This window comes from Oncorhynchus gorbuscha, linkage group LG16 (genome assembly GCF_021184085.1).
Source record: "Oncorhynchus gorbuscha isolate QuinsamMale2020 ecotype Even-year linkage group LG16, OgorEven_v1.0, whole genome shotgun sequence".
NCBI classification, from domain to species: domain Eukaryota; kingdom Metazoa; phylum Chordata; class Actinopteri; order Salmoniformes; family Salmonidae; genus Oncorhynchus; species Oncorhynchus gorbuscha.
The window spans coordinates 92,760,006-92,777,715 of record NC_060188.1 but is presented as its reverse complement, the minus strand read 5'-3'; positions in this window follow the sequence as shown (position 1 = coordinate 92,777,715).

Genomic DNA, 17,710 nt, shown 5'->3' with positions numbered 1-17,710 from the left:
TGGTGTTGGGAGGGATGGTTATGTGGTGTTGGGAGGGATGGTTACGTGGTGTTGGGAGGGATGGTTACGTGGTGTTGGGAGGGATGGTTACGTGGTGTTGGGAGGGATGGTTACGTGGTGTTGAGAGGGATGGTTACGTGGTGTTGGGAGGGATGGTTACGTGGTGTTGGGAGGGATGGTTACTAGGTGTTGGGAGGGATGGTTACTAGGTGTTGGGAGGGATGGTTACGTGGTGTTGGGAGGGATGGTTACTAGGTGTTGGGAGGGATGGTTACTAGGTGTTGGGAGGGATGGTTACGTGGTGTTGGGAGGGATGGTTACGTGGTGTTGGGAGGGATGGTTTTGTTGTGTTGGGAGGGATGGTTACGTGGTGTTGGGAGGGATGGTTACGTGGTGTTGGGAGGGATGGTTACGGTTACGGTGTTGGGAGGGATGGTTACGTGGTGTTGGGAGGGATGGTTATGTGGTGTTGGGAGGGATGGTTACGTGGTGTTGGGAGGGATGGTTATGTGGTGTTGGGAGGGATGGTTACTAGGTGTTGGGAGGGATGGTTACGTGGTGTTGGGAGGGATGGTTACGTGGTGTTGGGAGGGATGGTTACGTGGTGTTGAGAGGGATGGTTACGTGGTGTTGGGAGGGATGGTTACGTGGTGTTGGGAGGGATGGTTACTAGGTGTTGGGAGGGATGGTTATGTGGTGTTGGGAGGGATGGTTACTAGGTGTTGGGAGGGATGGTTATGTGGTGTTGGGAGGGATGGTTACGTGGTGTTGGGAGGGATGGTTACTAGGTGTTGGGAGGGATGGTTACGTGGTGTTGGGAGGGATGGTTACGTGGTGTTGGGAGGGATGGTTACGTGGTGTTGGGAGGGATGGTTACGTGGTGTTGGGAGGGATGGTTACTAGGTGTTGGGAGGGATGGTTACTAGGTGTTGGGAGGGATGGTTATGTGGTGTTGGGAGGGATGGTTACTAGGTGTTGGGAGGGATGGTTACGTGGTGTTGGGAGGGATGGTTACGTGGTGTTGGGAGGGATGGTTATGTGGTGTTGGGAGGATGGGATGGTTACGTGGTGTTGGGAGGGATGGTTACGTGGTGTTGGGAGGGATGGTTACGTGGTGTTGGGAGGGATGGTTACGTGGTGTTGGGAGGGATGGTTACGTGGTGTTGGGAGGGATGGTTACTAGGTGTTGGGAGGGATGGTTATGTGGTGTTGGGAGGGATGGTTACTAGGTGTTGGGAGGGATGGTTATGTGGTGTTGGGATGGTTACTAGGTGTTGGGAGGGATGGTTAGGGATGGTTACTGGTGTTGGGAGGGATGGTTATGTGTGGTGTTGGGAGGGATGGTTACGTGGTGTTGGGAGGGATGGTTACTAGGTGTTGGGAGGGATGGTTACGTGGTGTTGGGAGGGATGGTTACGTGGTGTTGGGAGGGATGGTTACGTGGTGTTGGGAGGGATGGTTACGTGGTGTTGGGAGGGATGGTTACTGGTGTTGGGAGGGATGGTTACTAGGTGTTGGGAGGGATGGTTATGTGGTGTTGGGAGGGATGGTTACTAGGTGTTGGGAGGGATGGTTACGTGGTGTTGGGAGGGATGGTTACGTGGTGTTGGGAGGGATGGTTATGTGGTGTTGGGAGGGATGGTTACTAGGTGTTGGGAGGGATGGTTACGTGGTGTTGGGAGGGATGGTTACGTGGTGTTGGGAGGGATGGTTACGTGGTGTTGGGAGGGATGGTTACGTGGTGTTGGGAGGGATGGTTACGTGGTGTTGGGAGGGATGGTTACTAGGTGTTGGGAGGGATGGTTATGTGGTGTTGGGAGGGATGGTTACTAGGTGTTGGGAGGGATGGTTATGTGGTGTTCGAGGGATGGTTACTAGGTGTTGGGAGGGATGGTTACTAGGTGTTGGGAGGGATGGTTACTAGGTGTTGGGAGGGATGGTTACGTAGTGTTGGGAGGGATGGTTACTAGGTGTTGGGAGGGATGGTTACTAGGTGTTGGGAGGGATGGTTACTAGGTGTTGGGAGGGATGGTTACTAGGTGTTGGGAGGGATGGTTACGTGGTGTTGGGAGGATGGTTACTAGGTGTTGGGAGGGATGGTTATGTGGTGTTGGGAGGGATGGTTACGTGGTGTTGGGAGGGATGGTTATGTGGTGTTGGGAGGGATGGTTATGTGGTGTTGGGAGGGATGGTTACTAGGTGTTGGGAGGGATGGTTATGTGGTGTTGGGAGGGATGGTTATGTGGTGTTGGGAGGGATGGTTATGTGGTGTTGGGAGGGATGGTTACTAGGTGTTGGGAGGGATGGTTATGTGGTGTTGGGAGGGATGGTTATGTGGTGTTGGGAGGGATGGTTATGTGGTGTTGGGAGGGATGGTTACTAGGTCTTGGGAGGGATGGTTATGTGGTGTTGGGAGGGATGGTTATGTGGTGTTGGGAGGGATGGTTATGTGGTGTTGGGAGGGATGGTTACGTGGTGTTGGGAGGGATGGTTACGTGGTGTTGGGAGGGATGGTTACGTGGTGTTGGGAGGGATGGTTACTAGGTGTTGGGAGGGATGGTTATGTGGTGTTGGGAGGGATGGTTACTAGGTGTTGGGAGGGATGGTTATGTGGTGTTGGGAGGGATGGTTATGTGGTGTTGGGAGGGATGGTTACGTGGTGTTGGGAGGGATGGTTACTAGGTGTTGGGAGGGATGGTTATGTGGTGTTGGGAGGGATGGTTATGTGGTGTTGGGAGGGATGGTTACGTGGTGTTGGGAGGGATGGTTACTAGGTGTTGGGAGGGATGGTTATGTGTGTTGGGAGGGATGGTTACGTGGTGTTGGGAGGGATGGTTACGTGGTGTTGGGAGGGATGGTTACGTGGTGTTGGGAGGGATGGTTACGTGGTGTTGGGAGGGATGGTTACGTGGTGTTGGGAGGGATGGTTACGTGGTGTTGGGAGGGATGGTTACGTGGTGTTGGGAGGGATGGTTACGTGGTGTTGGGAGGGATGATTACGTGGTGTTGGGAGGGATGGTTACGTGGTGTTGGGAGGGATGGTTACGTGGTGTTGGGAGGGATGGTTACGTGGTGTTGGGAGTGATGGTTACGTGGTGTTGGGAGGGATGGTTACGTGGTGTTGGGAGGGATGGTCACGTGGTGTTGGGAGGGATGGTTACGTGGTGTTGGGAGGGATGGTTTTGTTGTGTTGGGAGGGATGGTTACGTGGTGTTGGGAGGGATGGTTACGTGGTGTTGGGAGGGATGGTTACGTGGTGTTGGGAGGGATGGTTACTAGGTGTTGGGAGGGATGGTTACTAGGTGTTGGGAGGGATGGTTATGTGGTGTTGGGAGGGATGGTTACTAGGTGTTGGGAGGGATGGTTACGTGGTGTTGGGAGGGATGGTTACGTGGTGTTGGGATGGATGGTTATGTGGTGTTGGGAGGGATGGTTACTAGGTGTTGGGAGTGATGGTTACGTGGTGTTGGGAGGGATGGTTACGTGGTGTTGGGAGGGATGGTCACGTGGTGTTGGGAGGGATGGTTACGTGGTGTTGGGAGGGATGGTTTTGTTGTGTTGGGAGGGATGGTTACGTGGTGTTGGGAGGGATGGTTACGTGGTGTTGGGAGGGATGGTTACGTGGTGTTGGGAGGGATGGTTACTAGGTGTTGGGAGGGATGGTTACTAGGTGTTGGGAGGGATGGTTATGTGGTGTTGGGAGGGATGGTTACTAGGTGTTGGGAGGGATGGTTACGTGGTGTTGGGAGGGATGGTTACGTGGTGTTGGGAGGGATGGTTATGTGGTGTTGGGAGGGATGGTTACTAGGTGTTGGGAGGGATGGTTACGTGGTGTTGGGAGGGATGGTTACGTGGTGTTGGGAGGGATGGTTACGTGGTGTTGGGAGGGATGGTTACGTGGTGTTGGGAGGATGGTTACGTGGTGTTGGGAGGGATGGTTACTAGGTGTTGGGAGGGATGGTTATGTGGTGTTGGGAGGGATGGTTACTAGGTGTTGGGAGGGATGGTTATGTGGTGTTCGAGGGATGGTTACTAGGTGTTGGGAGGGATGGTTACTAGGTGTTGGGAGGGATGGTTACTAGGTGTTGGGAGGGATGGTTACGTAGTGTTGGGAGGGATGGTTACTAGGTGTTGGGAGGGATGGTTACTAGGTGTTGGGAGGGATGGTTACTAGGTGTTGGGAGGGATGGTTACTAGGTGTTGGGAGGGATGGTTACGTGGTGTTGGGAGGGATGGTTACTAGGTGTTGGGAGGGATGGTTATGTGGTGTTGGGAGGGATGGTTACGTGGTGTTGGGAGGGATGGTTATGTGGTGTTGGGAGGGATGGTTATGTGGTGTTGGGAGGGATGGTTACTAGGTGTTGGGAGGGATGGTTATGTGGTGTTGGGAGGGATGGTTATGTGGTGTTGGGAGGGATGGTTATGTGGTGTTGGGAGGGATGGTTACTAGGTGTTGGGAGGGATGGTTATGTGGTGTTGGGAGGGATGGTTATGTGGTGTTGGGAGGGATGGTTATGTGGTGTTGGGAGGGATGGTTACTAGGTCTTGGGAGGGATGGTTATGTGGTGTTGGGAGGGATGGTTATGTGGTGTTGGGAGGGATGGTTATGTGGTGTTGGGAGGGATGGTTACGTGGTGTTGGGAGGGATGGTTACGTGGTGTTGGGAGGGATGGTTACGTGGTGTTGGGAGGGATGGTTACTAGGTGTTGGGAGGGATGGTTATGTGGTGTTGGGAGGGATGGTTACTAGGTGTTGGGAGGGATGGTTATGTGGTGTTGGGAGGGATGGTTATGTGGTGTTGGGAGGGATGGTTACGTGGTGTTGGGAGGGATGGTTACTGGTGTTGGGAGGGATGGTTATGTGGTGTTGGGAGGGATGGTTACGTGGTGTTGGGAGGGATGGTTACGTGGTGTTGGGAGGGATGGTTACTGGTGTTGGGAGGGATGGTTACGTGGTGTTGGGAGGGATGGTTACGTGGTGTTGGGAGGGATGGTTACGTGGTGTTGGGAGGGATGGTTACGTGGTGTTGGGAGGGATGGTTACGTGGTGTTGGGAGGGATGGTTACGTGGTGTTGGGAGGGATGGTTACGTGGTGTTGGGAGGGATGGTTACGTGGTGTTGGGAGGGATGGCGTGGTGTTGGGAGGGATGGTTACGTGGTGTTGGGAGGGATGGTTACGTGGTGTTGGGAGGGATGGTTACGTGGTGTTGGGAGGATGGTTACGTGGTGTTGGGAGGGATGGTTACGTGGTGTTGGGAGGGATGGTCACGTGGTGTTGGGAGGGATGGTTACTTGGTGTTGGGAGGGATGGTTACGTGGTGTTGGGAGGGATGGTTACGTGGTGTTGGGAGGGATGGTTACGTGGTGTTGGGAGGGATGGTTACTAGGTGTTGGGAGGGATGGTTACATGGTGTTGGGAGGGATGGTTACTAGGTGTTGGGAGGGATGGTTACGTGGTGTTGGGAGGGATGGTTACGTGGTGTTGGGAGGGATGGTTACTAGGTGTTGGGAGGGATGGTTACGTGGTGTTGGGAGGGATGGTTACGTGGTGTTGGGAGGGATGGTTACGTGGTGTTGGGAGGGATGGTTACTAGGTGTTGGGAGGGATGGTTACGTGGTGTTGGCCTGTGGAGGGATGGTTACGTGGTGTTGGGAGGGATGGTTACGTGGTGTTGGGAGGGATGGTTACGTGGTGTTGGGAGGGATGGTTACGTGGTGTTGGGAGGGATGGTTACATGGTGTTGGGAGGGATGGTTACGTGGTGTTGGGAGGGATGGTTACGTGGTGTTGGGAGGGATGGTTACTAGGTGTTGGGAGGGATGGTTACATGGTGTTGGGAGGGATGGTTACTAGGTGTTGGGAGGGATGGTTACGTGGTGTTGGGAGGGATGGTTACGTGGTGTTGGGAGGGATGTTGGTGTTGGGAGGGATGGTTACGTGGTGTTGGGAGGGATGGTTACGTGGTGTTGGGAGGGATGGTTACGTGGTGTTGGGAGGGATGGTTACTAGGTGTTGGGAGGGATGGTTACGTGGTGTTGGCCTGTGGAGGGATGGTTACGTGGTGTTGGGAGGGATGGTTACGTGGTGTTGGCCTGTGGAGGGATGGTTACGTGGTGTTGGGAGGGATGGTTACGTGGTGTTGGCCTGTGGAGGGATGGTTACGTGGTGTTGGGAGGGATGGTTACGTGGTGTTGGGAGGGATGGTTACTAGGTGTTGGGAGGGATGGTTACGTGGTGTTGGGAGGGATGGTTACTAGGTGTTGGCCTGTGGAGGGATGGTTACGTGGTGTTGGGAGGGATGGTTACGTGGTGTTGGGAGGGATGGTTACGTGGTGTTGGCCTGTGGAGGGATGGTTACGTGGTGTTGGGAGGGATGGTTACGTGGTGTTGGGAGGGATGGTTACGTGGTGTTGGGAGGGATGGTTACGTGGTGTTGGGAGGGATGGTTACGTGGGGTTGGGAGGGATGGTTACGTGGTGTTGGGAGGGATGGTTACGTGGTGTTGGGAGGGATGGTTACGTGGTGTTGGCCTGTGGAGGGATGGTTACGTGGTGTTGGGAGGGATGGTTACGTGGTGTTGGCCTGTGGAGGGATGGTTACGTGGTGTTGGGAGGGATGGTTACGTGGTGTTGGGAGGGATGGTTACTAGGTGTTGGCCTGTGGAGGGATGGTTACGTGGTGTTGGGAGGGATGGTTACGTGGTGTTGGGAGGGATGGTTACGTGGTGTTGGGAGGGATGGTTACTAGGTGTTGGCCTGTGGAGGGATGGTTACGTGGTGTTGGGAGGGATGGTTACGTGGTGTTGGGAGGGATGGTTACGTGGTGTTGGCCTGTGGAGGGATGGTTACGTGGTGTTGGGAGGGATGGTTACGTGGTGTTGGCCTGTGGAGGGATGGTTACTAGGTGTTGGGAGGGATGGTTACTAGGTGTTGGGAGGGATGGTTACGTGGTGTTGGGAGGGATGGTTACTAGGTGTTGGGAGGGATGGTTACTAGGTGTTGGGAGGGATGGTTACGTGGTGTTGGGAGGGATGGTTACGTGGTGTTGGGAGGGATGGTTACGTGGTGTTGGGAGGGATGGTTACGTGGTGTTGGGAGGGATGGTTACTAGGTGTTGGGAGGGATGGTTACGTGGTGTTGGGAGGGATGGTTACTAGGTGTTGGGAGGGATGGTTACGTGGTGTTGGGAGGGATGGTTACGTGGTGTTGGGAGGGATGGTTACGTGGTGTTGGGAGGGATGGTTACGTGGTGTTGGGAGGGATGGTTACGTGGTGTTGGGAGGGATGGTTACGTGGTGTTGGGAGGGATGGTTACGTGGTGTTGGGAGGGATGGTTACGTGGTGTTGGGAGGGATGGTTACGTGGTGGGGAGGGATGGTTACGTGGTGTTGGGAGGGATGGTTACGTGGTGTTGGGAGGGATGGTTACGTGGTGTTGGGAGGGATGGTTACGTGGTGTTGGGAGGGATGGTTACGTGGTGTTGGGAGGGATGGTCACGTGGTGTTGGGAGGGATGGTTACGTGGTGTTGGGAGGGATGGTTACGTGGTGTTGGGAGGGATGGTTACGTGGTGTTGGGAGGGATGGTTACGTGGTGTTGGGAGGGATGGTTACTAGGTGTTGGGAGGGATGGTTACGTGGTGTTGGGCGAGATGGTTACTAGGTGTTGGGAGGGATGGTTACGTGGTGTTGGGAGGGATGGTTACTAGGTGTTGGGAGGGATGGTTACTAGGTGTTGGGAGGGATGGTTACGTGGTGTTGGGAGGGATGGTTACGTGGTGTTGGGAGGGATGGTTACTAGGTGTTGGGAGGGATGGTTACGTGGTGTTGGGAGGGATGGTTACGTGGTGTTGGGAGGGATGGTTACGTGGTGTTGGGAGGGATGGTTACTAGGTGTTGGGAGGGATGGTTACGTGGTGTTGGCCTGTGGAGGGATGGTTACGTGGTGTTGGGAGGGATGGTTACGTGGTGTTGGCCTGTGGAGGGATGGTTACGTGGTGTTGGGAGGGATGGTTACGTGGTGTTGGCCTGTGGAGGGATGGTTACGTGGTGTTGGGAGGGATGGTTACTAGGTGTTGGCCTGTGGAGGGATGGTTACGTGGTGTTGGGAGGGATGGTTACGTGGTGTTGGGAGGGATGTTTACGTGGTGTTGGGAGGGATGGTTACTAGGTGTTGGCCTGTGGAGGGATGGTTACGTGGTGTTGGGAGGGATGGTTACGTGGTGTTGGGAGGGATGGTTACGTGGTGTTGGCCTGTGGAGGGATGGTTACGTGGTGTTGGGAGGGATGGTTACGTGGTGTTGGGAGGGATGGTTACGTGGTGTTGGGAGGGATGGTTACGTGGTGTTGGGAGGGATGGTTACGTGGTGTTGGGAGGGATGGTTACGTGGTGTTGGGAGGGATGGTTACGTGGTGTTGGCCTGTGGAGGGATGGTTACGTGGTGTTGGGAGGGATGGTTACGTGGTGTTGGCCTGTGGAGGGATGGTTACGTGGTGTTGGGAGGGATGGTTACGTGGTGTTGGGAGGGATGGTTACTAGGTGTTGGCCTGTGGAGGGATGGTTACGTGGTGTTGGGAGGGATGGTTACGTGGTGTTGGGAGGGATGGTTACGTGGTGTTGGGAGGGATGGTTACTAGGTGTTGGCCTGTGGAGGGATGGTTACGTGGTGTTGGGAGGGATGGTTACGTGGTGTTGGGAGGAATGGTTACGTGGTGTTGGCCTGTGGAGGGATGGTTACGTGGTGTTGGGAGGGATGGTTACGTGGTGTTGGCCTGTGGAGGGATGGTTACTAGGTGTTGGGAGGGATGGTTACGTGGTGTTGGGAGGGATGGTTACTAGGTGTTGGGAGGGATGGTTACGTGGTGTTGGGAGGGATGGTTACTAGGTGTTGGGAGGGATGGTTATGTGGTGTTGGGAGGGATGGTTACGTGGTGTTGGGAGGGATGGTTACTAGGTGTTGGGAGGGATGGTTACGTGGTGTTGGGAGGGATGGTTACGTGGTGTTGGGAGGGATGGTTACGTGGTGTTGGGAGGGATGGTTACGTGGTGTTGGGAGGGATGGTTACTGGGTGTTGGGAGGGATGGTTACTAGGTGTTGGGAGGGATGGTTATGTGGTGTTGGGAGGGATGGTTACTAGGTGTTGGGAGGGATGGTTACGTGGTGTTGGGAGGGATGGTTACGTGGTGTTGGGAGGGATGGTTATGTGGTGTTGGGAGGGATGGTTACTAGGTGTTGGGAGGGATGGTTACGTGGTGTTGGGAGGGATGGTTACGTGGTGTTGGGAGGGATGGTTACGTGGTGTTGGGAGGGATGGATGTTACGTGGTGTTGGGAGGGATGGTTACGTGGTGTTGGGAGGGATGGTTACTAGGTGTTGGGAGGGATGGTTATGTGGTGTTGGGAGGGATGGTTACTAGGTGTTGGGAGGGATGGTTATGTGGTGTTCGAGGGATGGTTACTAGGTGTTGGGAGGGATGGTTACTGGTGTTGGGAGGGATGGTTACTAGGTGTTGGGAGGGATGGTTACGTGGTGTTGGGAGGGATGGTTACTAGGTGTTGGGAGGGATGGTTACTAGGTGTTGGGAGGGATGGTTACTAGGTGTTGGGAGGGATGGTTACGTGGTGTTGGGAGGGATGGTTACGTGGTGTTGGGAGGGATGGTTACTAGGTGTTGGGAGGGATGGTTATGTGGTGTTGGGAGGGATGGTTACGTGGTGTTGGGAGGGATGGTTATGTGGTGTTGGGAGGGATGGTTATGTGGTGTTGGGAGGGATGGTTACTAGGTGTTGGGAGGGATGGTTATGTGGTGTTGGGAGGGATGGTTATGTGGTGTTGGGAGGGATGGTTATGTGGTGTTGGGAGGGATGGTTACTAGGTGTTGGGAGGGATGGTTATGTGGTGTTGGGAGGGAGGATGGTTATGTGGTGTTGGGAGGGATGGTTACTAGGTGTTGGGAGGGATGGTTATGTGGTGTTGGGAGGGATGGTTACGTGGTGTTGGGAGGGATGGTTATGTGGTGTTGGGAGGGATGGTTACGTGGTGTTGGGAGGGATGGTTACGTGGTGTTGGGAGGGATGGTTACGTGGTGTTGGGAGGGGATGGTTACTAGGTGTTGGGAGGGATGGTTATGTGGTGTTGGGAGGGATGGTTACTAGGTGTTGGGAGGGATGGTTACGTGGTGTTGGGAGGGATGGTTACGTGGTGTTGGGAGGGATGGTTACGTGGTGTTGGGAGGGATGGTTACTAGGTGTTGGGAGGGATGGTTATGTGGTGTTGGGAGGGATGGTTATGTGGTGTTGGGAGGGATGGTTACGTGGTGTTGGGAGGGATGGTTACTAGGTGTTGGGAGGGATGGTTATGTGGTGTTGGGAGGGATGGTTACGTGGTGTTGGGAGGGATGGTTACGTGGTGTTGGGAGGGATGGTTACGTGGTGTTGGGAGGGATGGTTACGTGGTGTTGGGAGGGATGGTTACGTGGTGTTGGGAGGGATGGTTACGTGGTGTTGGGAGGGATGGTTACGTGGTGTTGGGAGGGATGGTTACGTGGTGTTGGGAGGGATGATTACGTGGTGTTGGGAGGGATGGTTACGTGGTGTTGGGAGGGATGGTTACGTGGTGTTGGGAGGGATGGTTACGTGGTGTTGGGAGGGATGGTTACGTGGTGTTGGGAGGGATGGTTACGTGGTGTTGGGAGGGATGGTCACGTGGTGTTGGGAGGGATGGTTACGTGGTGTTGGGAGGGATGGTTTGTGTTGTGTTGGGAGGGATGGTTACGTGGTGTTGGGAGGGATGGTTACGTGGTGTTGGGAGGGATGGTTACGTGGTGTTGGGAGGGATGGTTACGTGGTGTTGGGAGGGATGGTTACTAGGTGTTGGGAGGGATGGTTATGTGGTGTTGGGAGGGATGGTTACTAGGTGTTGGGAGGGATGGTTACGTGGTGTTGGGAGGATGGTTACGTGGTGTTGGGAGGATGGTTATGTGGTGTTGGGAGGGATGGTTACTAGGTGTTGGGAGGGATGGTTACGTGGTGTTGGGAGGGATGGTTACGTGGTGTTGGGAGGGATGGTCACGTGGTGTTGGGAGGGATGGTTACGTGGTGTTGGGAGGGATGGTTTTGTGGTGTTGGGAGGGATGGTTACGTGGTGTTGGGAGGGATGGTTACGTGGTGTTGGGAGGGATGGTTACGTGGTGTTGGGAGGGATGGTTACTAGGTGTTGGGAGGGATGGTTACGTGGTGTTGGGAGGGATGGTTACGTGGTGTTGGGAGGGATGGTTACTAGGTGTTGGGAGGGATGGTTACGTGGTGTTGGGAGGGATGGTTACGTGGTGTTGGGAGGGATGGTTATGTGGTGTTGGGAGGGATGGTTACGTGGTGTTGGGAGGGATGGTTACGTGGTGTTGGGAGGGATGGTTACGTGGTGTTGGGAGGGATGGTTACGTGGTGTTGGGAGGGATGGTTACGTGGTGTTGGGAGGGATGGTTACGTGGTGTTGGGAGGGATGGTTACTAGGTGTTGGGAGGGATGGTGTACTGGTGTTGGGAGGGATGGTTACTGGTGTTGGGAGGGATGGTTACGTGGTGTTGGGAGGGATGGTTACGTGGTGTTGGGAGGGATGGTTACGTAGGTGTTGGGAGGGATGGTTACTAGGTGTTGGGAGGGATGGTTACGTGGTGTTGGGAGGGATGGTTACTAGGTGTTGGGAGGGATGGTTACTGGTGTTGGGAGGGATGGTTACTAGGTGTTGGGAGGGATGGTTACTAGGTGTTGGGAGGGATGGTTTGGTGTTGGGAGGGATGGTTACGTGGTGTTGGGAGGGATGGTTACGTGGTGTTGGGAGGGATGGTTATGTGGTGTTGGGAGGGATGGTTACGTGGTGTTGGGAGGGATGGTTATGTGGTGTTGGGAGGGATGGTTATGTGGTGTTGGGAGGGATGGTTACGTGGTGTTGGGAGGGATGGTTATGTGGTGTTGGGAGGGATGGTTATGTGGTGTTGGGAGGGATGGTTATGTGGTGTTGGGAGGGATGGTTACGTGGTGTTGGGAGGGATGGTTATGTGGTGTTGGGAGGGATGGTTATGTGGTGTTGGGAGGGATGGTTATGTGGTGTTGGGAGGGATGGTTACTAGGTGTTGGGAGGGATGGTTACGTGGTGTTGGGAGGGATGGTTACGTGGTGTTGGGAGGGATGGTTATGTGGTGTTGGGAGGGATGGTTACGTGGTGTTGGGAGGGATGGTTACTGTTGGGAGGATGGTGTTGGGAGGGATGGTTACGTGGTGTTGGGAGGGATGGTTACTAGGTGTTGGGAGGGATGGTTACTAGGTGTTGGGAGGGATGGTTACTAGGTGTTGGGAGGGATGGTTATGTGGTGTTGGGAGGGATGGTTACGTGGTGTTGGGAGGGATGGTTACGTGGTGTTGGGAGGATGGTTACTGGTGTTGGGAGGGATGGTTACGTGGTGTTGGGAGGGATGGTTACGTGGTGTTGGGAGGGATGGTTACGTGGTGTTGGGAGGGATGGTTTACGTGGTGTTGGGAGGGATGGTTACGTGGTGTTGGGAGGGATGGTTACGTGGTGTTGGGAGGGATGGTTACGTGGTGTTGGGAGGGATGGTTACGTGGTGTTGGGAGGGATGGTTACGTGGTGTTGGGAGGGATGGTTACGTGGTGTTGGGAGGGATGGTTACGTGGTGTTGGGAGGGATGGTTACGTGGTGTTGGGAGGGATGGTTACGTGGTGTTGGGAGGGATGGTTACGTGGTGTTGGGAGGGATGGTTACGTGGTGTTGGGAGGGATGGTTACGTGGTGTTGGGAGGGATGGTTACGTGGTGTTGGGAGGGATGGTTACTATGGGAGGATGGTTACGTGGTGTTGGGAGGGATGGTTACGTGGTGTTGGGAGGGATGGTTACGTGGTGTTGGGAGGGATGGTTACGTGGTGTTGGGAGGGATGGTTACGTGGTGTTGGGAGGGATGGTTACGTGGTGTTGGGAGGGATGGTTACGTGGTGTTGGGAGGGATGGTTACTGGTGTTGGGAGGGATGGTTACGTGGTGTTGGGAGGGATGGTTACGTGGTGTTGGGAGGGATGGTTACGTGGTGTTGGGAGGGATGGTTACGTGGTGTTGGGAGGGATGGTTACGTGGTGTTGGGAGGGATGGTTACGTGGTGTTGGGAGGGATGGGTTACGTGGTGTTGGGAGGGATGGTTACGTGGTGTTGGGAGGGATGGTTACTGGTGTTGGGAGGGATGGTTACGTGGTGTTGGGAGGGATGGTTATGTGGTGTGGTGTTGGGAGGGATGGTTACGTGGTGTTGGGAGGGATGGTTACGTGGTGTTGGGAGGGATGGTTACGTGGTGTTGGGAGGGATGGTTACGTGGTGTTGGGAGGGATGGTTACGTGGTGTTGGGAGGGATGGTTACGTGGTGTTGGGAGGGATGGTTACTAGGTGTTGGGAGGGATGGTTACGTGGTGTTGGGAGGGATGGTTACGTGGTGTTGGGAGGGATGGTTACGTGGTGTTGGGAGGGATGGTTACGTGGTGTTGGGAGGGATGGTTACTAGGTGTTGGGAGGATGGTTACGTGGTGTTGGGAGGGATGGTTACGTGGTGTTGGGAGGGATGGTTACGTGGTGTTGGGAGGGATGAGGGAGGGATGGTTACGTGGTGTTGGGAGGGATGGTTACGTGGTGTTGGGAGGGATGGTTACGTGGTGTTGGCCTGTGGAGGGATGGTTACGTGGTGTTGGGAGGGATGGTTACGTGGTGTTGGGAGGGATGGTTACGTGGTGTTGGGAGGGATGGTTACGTGGTGTTGGGAGGGATGGTTACGTGGTGTTGGGAGGGATGGTTACGTGGTGTTGGGAGGGATGGTTACGTGGTGTTGGCCTGTGGAGGGATGGTTACGTGGTGTTGGGAGGGATGGTTACGTGGTGTTGGGAGGGATGGTTACGTGGTGTTGGGAGGAGATGGTTACGTGGTGTTGGGAGGGATGGTTACGTGGTGTTGGGAGGGATGGTTACGTGGTGTTGGGAGGGATGGTTACGTGGTGTTGGGAGGGATGGTTACGTGGTGTTGGGAGGGATGGTTACGTGGTGTTGGGAGGGATGGTTACGTGGTGTTGGGAGGGATGGTTACGTGGTGTTGGGAGGGATGGTTACGTGGTGTTGGGAGGGATGGTTACGTGGTGTTGGGAGGGATGGTTACGTGGTGTTGGGAGGGATGGTTACGTGGTGTTGGGAGGGATGGTTACTAGGTGTTGGGAGGGATGGTTACGTGGTGTTGGGAGGGATGGTTACGTGGTGTTGGGAGGGATGGTTACGTGGTGTTGGGAGGGATGGTTACGTGGTGTTGGGAGGGATGGTTACGTGGTGTTGGGAGGGATGGTTACGTGGTGTTGGGAGGGATGGTTACGTGGTGTTGGCCTGTGGAGGGATGGTTACGTGGTGTTGGGAGGGATGGTTACGTGGTGTTGGCCTGTGGAGGGATGGTTACTAGGTGTTGGGAGGGATGGTTACTAGGTGTTGGGAGGGATGGTTACGTGGTGTTGGGAGGGATGGTTACGTGGTGTTGGGAGGGATGGTTACTGGTGTTGGGAGGGATGGTTACGTGGTGTTGGGAGTTGGGAGGGATGGTTACGTGGTGTTGGGAGGGATGGTTACGTGGTGTTGGGAGGGATGGTTACGTGGTGTTGGGAGGGATGGTTACGTGGTGTTGGGAGGGATGGTTACGTGGTGTTGGGAGGGATGGTTACGTGGTGTTGGGAGGGATGGTTACGTGGTGTTGGGAGGGATGGTTACGTGGTGTTGGGAGGGATGGTTACGTGGTGTTGGGAGGGATGGTTACGTGGTGTTGGGAGGGATGGTTACGTGGTGTTGGGAGGGATGGTTACGTGGTGTTGGGAGGGATGGTTACGTGGTGTTGGGAGGGATGGTGTGGAGGGATGGTTACGTGGTGTTGGGAGGGATGGTTACGTGGTGTTGGGAGGGATGGTTACGTGGTGTTGGGAGGGATGATGGTTACGTGGTGTTGGGAGGGATGGTTACGTGGTGTTGGGAGGGATGGTTACGTGGTGTTGTTGGGAGGGATGGTTACGTGGTGTTGGGAGGGATGGTTACGTGGTGTTGGGAGGGATGGTTACGTGGTGTTGGGAGGGATGGTTACGTGGTGTTGGGAGGGATGGTTACGTGGTGTTGGGAGGATGGTTACGTGGTGTTGGGAGGGATTGGGAGGGATGGTTACTGGTGTTGGGAGGGATGGTTACGTGGTGTTGGGAGGATGGTTACGTGGTGTTGGGAGGGATGGTTACGTGGTGTTGGGAGGGATGGTTACGTGGTGTTGGGAGGGATGGTTACGTGGTGTTACGGGTGTTGGAGGGATGGTTACGTGGTGTTGGGAGGGATGGTTACGTGGTGTTGGGAGGGATGGTTACGTGGTGTTGGGAGGGATGGTTACGTGGTGTTGGGAGGGATGGTTACGTGGTGTTGGGAGGGATGGTTACGTGGTGTTGGGAGGATGGTTACGTGGTGTTGGGAGGGATGGTTACGTGGTGTTGGGAGGATGGTTACGTGGTGTTGGGAGGGATGGTTACGTGGTGTTGGGAGGGATGGTTACGTGGTGTTGGGAGGATGGTTACGTGGTGTTGGGAGGGATGGTTACGTGGTGTTGGGAGGGATGGTTACGTGGTGTTGGGAGGGATGGTTACGTGGTGTTGGGAGGGATGGTTGTTGGCCTGTGGAGGGATGGTTACGTGGTGTTGGGAGGGATGGTTACGTGGTGTTGGGAGGGATGGTTACGTGGTGTTGGGAGGGATGGTGTTGGGAGGGATGGTTACGTGGCCTGGGAGGGATGGTTACGTGGTGTTGGGAGGGATGGTTACGTGGTGTTGGGAGGGATGGTTACGTGGTGTTGGGAGGGATGGTTACGTGGTGTTGGGAGGGATGGTTACGTGGTGTTGGGTGGAGGGATGGTTACGTGGTGTTGGGAGGGATGGTTACGTGGTGTTGGGAGGGATGGTTACGTGGTGTTGGGAGGGATGGTTACGTGGTGTTGGGAGGGATGGTTTTGTGGTGTTGGGAGGGATGGTTACGTGGTGTTGGGAGGGATGGTTACGTGGTGTTGTGGAGGGATGGTTACGTGGTGTTGGGAGGGATGGTTACGTGGTGTTGGGAGGAGGATGGTTACGTGGTGTTGGATGGTTACGTGTGGAGAGGGATGGTTACGTGGTGTTGGGAGGGATGGTTACGTGGTGTTGGGAGGGATGGTTACGTGGTGTTGGGAGGGATGGTTACGTGGTGTTGGGAGGGATGGTTACGTGGTGTTGGGAGGGATGGTTACGTGGTGTTGGGAGGGATGGTTACGTGGTGTTGGGAGGGATGGTTACGTGGTGTTGGGAGGGATGGTTACGTGGTGTTGGGAGGGATGGTTACGTGGTGTTGGGAGGGATGGTTACGTGGTGTTGGGAGGGATGGTTACGTGGTGTTGGGAGGGATGGTTACTGGTGTTGGGAGGGATGGTTACGTGGTGTTGGGAGGGATGGTTACGTGGTGTTGGGAGGGATGGTTACGTGGTGGGAGGGATTGGGAGGGATGGTTACGTGGTGTTGGGAGGGATGGTTACGTGGTGTTGGGAGGGATGGTTACGTGGTGTTGGGAGGGATGGTTACGTGGTGTTGGGAGGGATGGTTACGTGGTGTTGGGAGGGATGGTTACGTGGTGTTGGGAGGGATGGTTACTGTTGGGAGGGATGGTTACGTGGTGTTGGGAGGGATGGTTACGTGGTGTTGGGAGGGATGGTTACTTGTGGGAGGGATGGTTACGTGGTGTTGGGAGGGATGGTTACGTGGTGTTGGGAGGGATGGTTACGTGTGGGATGGTTACGTTGGGAGGGATGGTTACGTGGTGTTGGGAGGGATGGTTACGTGGTGTTGGGAGGGATGGTTACGTGGTGTTGGGAGGGATGGTTACGTGGTGTTGGGAGGGATGGTTACGTGGTGTTGGGAGGGATGGTTACGTGGTGTTGGGAGGGATGGTTACGTGGTGTTGGGAGGGATGGTTACGTGGTGTTGGGAGGGATGGTTACGTGGTGTTGGGAGGGATGGTTACGTGGTGTTGGGAGGGATGGTTACGTGGTGTTGGCCTGTGGAGGGATGGTTACGTGGTGTTGGGAGGGATGGTTACGTGGTGTTGGGAGGGATGGTTACGTGGTGTTGGGAGGGATGGTTACGTGGTGTTGGGAGGGATGGTTACGTGGTGTTGGGAGGGATGGTTACGTGGTGTTGGCCTGTGGAGGGATGGTTACGTGGGTGTTGGGGAGGGATGGTTACGTGGTGTTGGGAGGGATGGTTACGTGGTGTTGGGAGGGATGGTTACGTGGTGTTGGGAGGGATGGTTACGTGGTGTTGGCTTGTGGAGGGATGGTTACGTGGTGTTGGGAGGGATGGTTACGTGGTGTTGGCCTGAGGGATGGTTACGTGGTGTTGGGAGGGATGGTTACGTGGTGTTGGGAGGGATGGTTACGTGGTGTTGGGAGGGATGGTTACGTGGTGTTGGGAGGGATGGTGTTGGGAGGGATGGTTACTGTGGGGGATGGTTACGTGGTGTTGGGAGGGATGGTTACGTGGTGTTGGGAGGGATGGTTACGTGGTGTTGGGAGGGATGGTTACGTGGTGTTGGGAGGGATGGTTACGTGGTGTTGGGAGGGATGGTTACGTGGTGTT